The sequence below is a fragment of the Mauremys mutica genome, chromosome 17 (genome assembly GCF_020497125.1).
Source record: "Mauremys mutica isolate MM-2020 ecotype Southern chromosome 17, ASM2049712v1, whole genome shotgun sequence".
In the NCBI taxonomy this organism is placed as follows: domain Eukaryota; kingdom Metazoa; phylum Chordata; order Testudines; family Geoemydidae; genus Mauremys; species Mauremys mutica.
This window is the reverse complement of record NC_059088.1, coordinates 7,196,675-7,205,998: the sequence shown is the minus strand read 5'-3', so window position 1 is coordinate 7,205,998 and position 9,324 is coordinate 7,196,675. Positions and strand designations below refer to the sequence as shown.

At 53.1% G+C, this 9,324-nt stretch overlaps 1 non-coding gene across 1 annotated transcript; it reads right to left on the bottom strand.

The window, feature by feature from the left end:
• Positions 1-1,504: 1,504 nt before the first annotated feature.
• LOC123352263 lies at positions 1,505-1,690 on the bottom strand. The gene has a single exon (XR_006574128.1). It is a non-coding gene; the product is annotated as a U2 spliceosomal RNA (small nuclear RNA).
• Positions 1,691-9,324: the final 7,634 nt, after the last annotated feature.

Genomic DNA, 9,324 nt, shown 5'->3' with positions numbered 1-9,324 from the left:
TGTTGACTTTCTTCTGAAGTTCCAAAGAACCGGACACTCCCACCACACAAGCCATGCCAGTGATTTGATCGTTAATAGGCCTCTTGCAGCTGAGGATGAGTTTTTTATTGGTTTCGTAGTGTTCTTGTAGCCGTGTTGGCCTCAGGATATTAGAGAGACAAGGTGGGCAAGGGAATATCATTTATTGTACCAATGTCTGTTGGTGAAAGATACACGCTTTTGAGCTTACACAGAGCTCTTCTTCAGGTCTGAGAAGGCTAGTCTCTTTCACCTGCAGAAGTTGATCCAATAAAAGATATTACCTCACCCACCTTGTCTCTCTCATTTATTGGGCACCAGGACACAGACAGAATTAACTAGCCCAGCACTGGCTGAACTTGTGAATTTCAGATGCACCTACAGAGCTGCCCAGATTCTTAGATCCAAAACAAATTAGGAGTTTAGTGGCCAGGGAACTGAGCAACAAGTTTGCTAAGGAGCCAGCCATACATTCAGGAATCTGCACAGGGGCCAAGCCAGGATTACCCTTGCATCTGCAGGGAAAGCTGGGTGCGGTTTATCGTCAGGGCGACCCAGAGCCAAGACTATCTGATGGTTATTTGCCAGGAGGGAGTGGAAACAGATGCTGCCCCAGGGAAAAGCCAAGTCATAGAAAGAATATGTAACCCTTCTGCCCATCAGAGTTGGCATCAACAAGGGCCAGGTTCAGTCTAGGAGTTCCATTTCAATAACACAATGCATAACCGGCTTGAGCCCCCACCCAGTGACCTGGGACAATAACATACCACCCCCGTGCATGCCTCTAAGAGGCAATACTTCCCCTCTCACAAGCGCAGAGTCTGAGCGTAGCAAAAGCCTTTTAATAAAGGAATGTGGCATTACATTGGGGAAACACAACAAACAGGATTCACAACACAACCCATGAGCAAAAGACCCACCCCTAAGTAAGTTTGGCAGTGTCCTTTTCTCCTTAAGTCCAGCAACCCAACAGTCGACCCACCCACAGTTTCTGACCTTGGTCAGTGCAGTCCCCAGAGTTCAGAAATTCCTCTGCAGAGTTTACCTCCCAGCCTGGGTGGAAGTGGGAGGAGGCATCACATGCTCCGCTACTCTGGTTGATGGCTGATTGCCACATCTCCATGGGGTTCTGCTGCAGTCTTCACTGCCAGCTGCCCCACTAGCTTATATTTAAAGTTTATTAGAGAATATTTAAAAAATAAACGATACAAAGTGTTTGAAGCGTCAGTTATTGTGTCATTGGGGGTAACATACAGGTTGTAGGGGGATGTTAGCGTTTTGGTGTTAGGCAGCATATACCATATACAGTCTGTCATGTCCCCAATGCGGGGTATACGGTGGGTGAGTTCAAGGTACAGCCAGCAAACAGTGAGGGTACATCACTCATACTACTACACTTGATCTTACCCAAAAGACCAAGAAGCACAGAGCTTTACAGAGCACAAAGAATTTTGATCTGTTTTTTAAACCAGTATGTTCTTCCTGTGGGAGGTGCACCGTGCCCGGCAGTACTGCAATACCAGGCTGATGCGTGGAGCGGATGGAGCAAGCTCCTATTCCAGCTCCCTGTTCCAAAAATCAATTTAATATACAGTCCTCAAATAAAGGACATATCAAATATTAAACTGATAAGAACAGATTTAAAGTTTATTAGATAATATTTAAAAAATAAATGGTACAAAGTGTTTGAAGCATCAGTTATTGTGTCATCGGGGGTAACATACAGGTTGCAGGGGGATGTTAGCGTTTTGGTGTTAGGCAGCATATACCATATACAGTCTGTCATGTCCCCAATGCGGGGTATACGGTGGGTGGGTTCAAGGTACAGCCAGCAAACAGTGAGGGTACATCACTCATACAAACAGGTTACAGATAGTCATGGGCATGGATAAGCGGGCTGAATAATGGGGCTAGGACGACCCTCACATGGTGGAGTACGGTTTGGTGGGTTCAGGGCTTAGGGGATAGAGTCCAACGGGGGTGTCCACAGGTCTCGTCCCCCCTGCGGGTGCACAGAGTCACGCCCGCTCACTCCTGGTATTGGCGGTGGCCGGTGATGTGCTCCGTGTAAATGTCTCTGGACCAGAGAATAGTGTCCGAGACCATTAGGCGTCTCATGAGCTGCGCGTAGCGACGGCCCACCCCACAGGTCCGAAGCACACGTTCATTGCAAGGGTCCCAGGCGCCCAGGGCCCCCACAAACAGGGCGTTGGTGCAGACCTCGTAGCCCTTTGACCACAGGGTGTCCGCCAAGGGGGCGTATTTTTCAAGCTTGCGGGCTCGGGCCTCACGGAAGGCCGGGGTCCTGTTTTCGAATGGGATCGTCATGTCAACGAGGATGATCTTTTTCCGATCCTCGTCTGTGACGACGATGTCCGGGCACAGCGGGCTGTCGGTGCCGGGAATGGCGCGATTGACAGCGATCTTTCCCAGGTGCGGGGCGATGGCCTTCACCAGGCGGTCCTGGACGGCGTTGTGGCGCAGCTGCCAGGCTCTGGCGTGGGGCTTGCAGCTGCATAGGACGTGGGGCAAGGTCTCCATGGCGTACCCACACTTCCGGCAGCGTTTGTCGGGGTTCCCGTGGCGGACGGCTCCGTTGAGAGGGACACAGTTCAGCCGGGCGCGGTGTATGAACCGCCAGTCGGCGAATCGAGTGAAGCTGCCTGCGGGGAGGAAGTGGTTGCTGGAGTCCCACTTGCTGGTCACCTCGAAGGCCTTGCCCTGGTCAGGTTTTTTCCTCAGGGTGTCCACATAGAGCGCGTGGATGGCGGCCTTCAGGGACTTCTCCAGCACACCTCTGGCTCCGGGGTTGATGAAGGTGTTGCCCTCTGTCTCGATCCGCGGTACCAGGACTCCCAGCTCCTGCCGATCTTCGCTCCATACCCAGCGGCAGCCCAGTCGCTTTCCAGCCGGCGTGTGGCGTTGCGGGCGCGGGACCACAGCAAGGCGATGTCGCCCCCGTCCTGGGCGAATTCTCCATCCAGGGAGCCGCTCAGGAAGGTGGCCACATCTTGGTCGGAGGGGGGTCTGCCGATTCACTTCTTGACGATGGCACGCAGGGTGGTCTACTCCTCTCCACTAGCCATCCTGCTAGCTGCTCACCAACTTGTCTTCTGGTACCCCTGCCCCCAACACAGCTCTCAGTGACTCCAGCTGGTAGTAGGGGAACCTCAGTGCCAGCACACCACTAGCCCAAAGTAGGTCTAATGCTTAGACCCACATACCAATAATTTCAGCACTGCAGCATATAATGACACTCTTAACAGAGTCAAAATTAGCTTTATTATTGTACAGTCAAGATGTAACAGTGATAGCGCATCATCTCAACAAGACCCAATACCACCAACCCCACTCCCTCAAATCACTGGGCGTTGGAACTCATGTCCCTTGCCTACCCAGAGCTACTTAGTTGAGGGCGAGACCCTCCATCATAAAATGCCAAGTACGGTTCTACTGTCGTTGATTCACATAACCAGGATAACAATGCTTCATTACTCCTACCCCAATAACAAAGAGACTGGGGATCCCACAGCAGACAGAGTGACCATTTGGGCAAGAGTCTGATCATGCTAGACAGGGTGGGAGTGCCCATGCAAACGAGATCAGCCCCTGAAGTCCTTTTCCACAGCTCACCACCAGATGTCAGAGTAGAGCCCATTCTGACTCTGCTTACAAATAATAATAGATTTTAAAACACCAGAAAACCAAGTGACAACAAAGTGGAAAAGTGCAAAGAAAGAAAAAAATAGGGAATGGAAAAGAAAAAATACAGAAGTAGCAAAAAGTGAAATAATTATATGATGCAAGAAAGATAACAGATAATGCCTCCCTTCTTGCAGCCCTGTGGGACTGTCAAGAGGAATCATGGCTTTGTGCATATAGACTAGTGCCGATAGGCTCTGGGTTTTATTTCCAGATCTGTCACAGATTTAAATCTCTATGTGACTCAGTTTCCCTGGCTGGCCAGTGGGAATACTAGTCCCCCTATGTCTGGGAGGCAGTGTGGACCAGTGGATACACGCTGGACTAGGACTCCTAGCTTCTACTTCTGGCGCTGCTGCTGTGTGATCTTCCCCTCACTTTCCTTCCACCACCCTTAGCCCTGGTCTACACTACGAGTTTAGGTTGAATTTAGCAGCGTTAGATCGATTTAACCCTGCACCCATCCACACGATGAAGCCATTTTTGTTGACTTAAAGGGCTCTTAAAATTGATTTCTCTACTCCTCCCCGACGAGGGGATTAGTGCTGAAATCGACATCGCCAGGTCGAATTTAGGGATAGTGTGGACGCAATTCGATGGTATTGGCCTCCGGGAGCTATCCCAGGGTGCTCCATTGTGACCGCTCTGGACAGCACTCTCAACTCAGATGCACTGGCCAGGTAGACAGGAAAAGCCCCGCGAACTTTAGAATTTTATTTCCTGTTTGGCCAGCATGGCGAGCTGATCTGCACAGGTGACCGTGCAGAGCTCATCAGCAGAGGTGACCATGGAGTCCCAGAATTGCAAAAGAGCTCCAATATGGACTGTACAGGAGGTACTGGATCTGATCACTGTATGGGGAGACAAATCCATGCTATCAGAACTCCGTTCCAAAAGACAAAATGCCAAAATATTTGAAAAAATCTCCAAGGCATGAAGGACTGAGGCTATAACAGGGACCCACAGCAGTGCCGTGTGAAACTTAAGGAGCTCAGGCAAAGAACCAAAGAGGCAAACGGGCACTCTGGGTCAGAGCCGCAGGCATGCTGCTTCTATGATGAGCTGCATGCCATTCTAGGGGATGCCCCTACAAATACCCCACCCCTGTATGTGGACTCCTGCACGGGAGTCTCACACAACAGGGATGCAGATTTTGGGGACAAGTAAGATGATGATGAGGAGGAGATTGAAGATAGCGCACAGCAAGCAAGTGACAAAACTGGTTTCCCCGACAGCCAGGAACTATCACCCTGGAGCCAGTACCCTCCCAACCCGCCCAAGGTGGGCTCCCAGACCTTGAAGGCGGAGAAGGGGCCTCTGGTGAGTGTACGTTTGTAAATATAATACATGGTTTAAAAGCAAGCGTGTTTAATGATTAATTTGCCCTGAAGACTTGGGATGCATTTGCGGCCAGTACAGCTACTGGAAAAGTCTATTAATATGTATGGGGATGGAGTGGAAATCCTCCAGGGACATCTCAGTGAAGCTCTCCTGGATGTACTCCCAAAACCTTTGCACAAGGTTCCTGGGGAGGGCAGCCTTATTCCATCCTCCATGGTAGGACACTTTACCACGCCAGGCCAGTAGCACATGGTCTGGAATCATTGCATAACAAAGCATGGCAGCGTATGGGGGTTCCGGTGTTTGCTGGCATTCAAGCAACATCCGTTCTTTATCTCTCTGTGTTATCCTCAGGAGAGTGATATCATTCATGGTCACCTGGTTGAAATAGGGGAATTTTATTAAGGGGACATTCAGAGGTGGCCATTCCTGCTGCTGTTTGCCTGTGGCTGAAAAGAAATCATCCCCGCTGCTAGCCACATGGTGGGGAGAGGGGCGAAGTGATCATCCCAGAGAATTGGGTGTGTGTGGGGGGGTGGGTGGGGTTAGTTGGGTTCGTGCTGCACGTTAACCCTCCTTTTAAATGGCCAACCCATTTTAAATGGCCAACCCAATGGGTGCTTGGTATGGGAAATGAGGGCGCTGCTGTTTGAAACCATTCTCACATGTTATGAAGGTTAAAGAAGCCAAAAGACTGTGGTTTACCATGGCTGCCTGCAAGCCAAATTCTGTTGCCCGCCAGCCCTGCGTGAGTGATCTCTCACACCAAACCGGCAGGTCCTCAATATAAGAGGCAAAATACTACCTTGTAAAGAAAGCACATGTGCTATGGAATGTTAACAGTTTGGTTCACCATGAAAGAGTCTACCCATTGTCCTCTAAAATGTGTCTTTTTAAATACTACTCTCCTTTTTTTTCCTCCTGCAGCTGCAAATGTGTCAACGCTCCCCCTATCATCTCCGTCCCAGAGGCTAGTGAAGATTAGAAGGCGAATAAAACGCACTCGCGATTAAATGTTCTCTGAGCTCCTGCTGTCCTCCCAGTTAATACGTGGAGGCAGACACTGTCAGAGTGCAGGAAAGCACAAAAAGAACACTAGGACAGGTGGCGGGAGCAAGAGGAGAGGTGGCAGAATCAATATGATAGGTGGTGTCAGTGTGATGAGAGGAGGTAGGTAGCAATACTGAGGCTACTGGAGGATGAAACTGATATTCTCTGGTGTGTTGTTGAGGTGCAGGAAAGGCAGCAGGAGCACAGACCACTGCTGCAGCCTCTGTGTAACCAAATGCGCTTAGTGGGGACACACACAATCGACTGTATAAAATTGATTTCTAAAAAATCGACTTCTATAAAATCAACCTAATTTCGTAGTGTAGACGTACCCTTAGTTTGTTTAGATTGTTAAGATCCTCATGACCTGTCTCTTGCTATGCACAACACTTAGCAGAATGGCCCTGTAATCGCAGGATCTAATGTTGCCCTGTAATACAAACAAGGACGTATGGCCCCTTTTCTCAACCATCCCACAGAAGTTAATCTCTGCGGTAAGGTGAGTTGTACTGGTTTTAAACAGCCTATACTGTTATGGCAGCACCTACAGGCCCCACTGAGATGATGGCCGGGCACTAACCAGACACACAGCGAGAGAGAGGATCTGTCCCAGCTAGGGTTGCCAGGTGTCCAGTTTTCGGCCAAAAAGTCCGGTCAAAAAGGGGACCTGGCAGTGTCCGGTCCAGTTCCCAAGTGCAGGGGCTGGGGGAGTGGCAGCCTGTTGCCCAGCCCAGAAGAGGTGGCTCCTGCGGCAGTAGCCATGCACCAGCTCAGGTGGCCCCTTTGGGGAGCACGGTTTGCGGGGCTGTGACAGAGGACAGAGTGGGGGGCCCATGCCGAGCAGGGTATGGGACATTCCCTGGGAGGGAAGGAATGCGAACTGCCTGGCCAGCCAGCACTTCCCCCGGCCATGCTCTCAGGCAGCTCCGGGGTGAGGAGGGAAGGAGGCTGCTGGGCAGGCAGCGCAGAGGGAGGCGGGAGGCTGCTGGGCAGGGGGGCCATGTCTTAGCTCATCAGCGGGGCTGCTTGGCTGCTCCCGTGTGGCCGCGATGCTCTTCTGACCTGCTCTCCCAGGCAGCCTGCTGGGTCTGGGGTCTGCAAGTCCCTGGGGGCTGCTCACGTTGGAGTTGCCCCAGGTTTAGAGAGGTGCCGCTGGGAGGGGAAGCTGCTTGTTAGGCCTCCTCTTAAAGCAAAGAGGCCAAATTCAGACCCATGATAAGAAGAGGGCTCGAGGCTGTTAACTCCTGGGGATGGGGCCCTTGCTTACCTCAGGCCTGAATTTATTTCTCTGTGACTCTTATGTCACAGTTCAAGTGCGGAGGGATACACATTAAAGCAACAGAGTAACAGGGAGCAGGGAGAGCTGCAACGGCAGAGGAGCAGGTAAGAGGTGGGGCTTTGAGGGAAGAGGCAGGGCGGAGGGGGATGCAGGGTGAAGAGGTGGGGTAGGGGGGTTCAGTTTTCAGAAATTAGAAAGTTGACAACCCTGACTGAGACTGGGCAGCACCTAACAGTGCCAGGCACACAACGAGAGACAGTCAGTCCCTGCCCCAGCTGAGATCAGGGCCCCGCTGCACTGGGCGCTGCATGGACCCACGGTGACAGACAGTCCCTGCCCCAGCTGAGATCAGGGCCCCGTTGCTGCCCAGGTGCTGCCCAGACACAGTTGGAGATGGTCAGTGCCCTATAAAGGTTACTTTCTAACTAGACTAGACAGACAATTCACGCAAAAGGCAGCGCACGTGTCATGGACTCACAGGGTCTGGTCTGTGCCCCACACTGGAATCAATCTCCCTGGAGTGACCACTTGAGTAGGCCACACCCCAAGGACCTGACAGCTCCATAAGGACAGGCCCATGGCCTCCCTGGCTCTGACTCTGGACCTTTGGCACCAGCGACCCATGTCTCTCTCCATGGCCCCTGCAGTGAACCCAGCCACGCCAGACACTTGCGGCAACCGCATATGGGCCCTTCATGGGAGCATTTACAGTGGCACCGGCAGCCTTTGCAAAACAAGGTCACCCTTGATTAGCCACCTGGCTACAGAAGCTGAACGGCCTTAGGTCAACACCGGAGAATAAAGGTTAAAGCACAGACCGTTCTGGTTCTGTCTCCGGCTGACCTCCTGGGTCAGCCCCCACATGAGAGAGCCCCCTGTTGCTTCCCCAACCCTCTCTCCTCACCAGAGCTGCCGAGAGCGGGTTCGGGCCCCAGTAAAAAAAAATTTTCGGGCCCCCAGCAAGGGCGGACCAGTTAAACAGGGCCGACGAGACGGGGGGGAAGCCGGGGAAGCTGGGCCCGGGGCCCCCTTCCGGACCGCCGGGCCCCGGTAATTTCTACCGACTTCCCCCCACTCTTGTCGGCCCTGCTCCCCACACCTCCCAACCCCTTGGTCTCCCGCTGGGGTCAGCACTCAGCTTCCCTGCCGAGAGGGGGCGAAATCCACCTCCTGGTGGGGCCTTGGTTGCTAGTGTCAGGGGACTGCTGGCCCCTCACTGACCCTTAGGGGGTTTGTGGTTGGCCCTCTCCCAGTACCAAAGAAAGGCGAAGGGTCAATGAGAAATCAGGACCCTGAGACTGACAGTCTCCAGGGGCAAGGGGGAGAGGCCAATGCTTCATGTCAGCCTGATTGACAGGGCAGGCAGGCCAATGAGGGAGTCAGGAGTGCAGGGTCCTGTCCTCCCTGTGAGCTGGAGCTGCCAGGGGCCAGAGCAGGGCGAGGTAAGGAGAGAGCTGGAGCAGGAGCTGGAGCTGAGCTGAGCTGAGCTGGGGAGGGAAGCTGCACTGGCCAGAGGGCTGCCAACTTTCTAATTGCACAAAACCGAACACCCTACCCCTGCCCCTTCCCCGAGGCCCCACCCCCACTCACTACATCCCCCTCCCTCAGTGGCTCGCTCTCCCCCATCCTCAGTCACTTTCACTGGGCTGGGGCAGGGGGTTGGGTGTGGGAGCGGGTGAGGGCTCTGGGGTGGGGCTGGGAATGAGGGGTTTGGAGTGCAGGAGGGGGGTCCGGGTTTGGGGGGGTTCAGGGCTGGGGTAGAGGGTTGGGAGGGTGGGCTTACCTTGGACAGCTCCCAGCCAGTCCTGATTCCATGCTGCGCCCCAGAAGTGGCCAGCAGGTCCGGCTCCTAGGTGGGGAAGCCAGGTGCTCGGGGAGGGGGCAGCGTGCAGAGCCCCGTGGCTCCCTTGCCTAGGAGCTGGAACTGCTGGCTG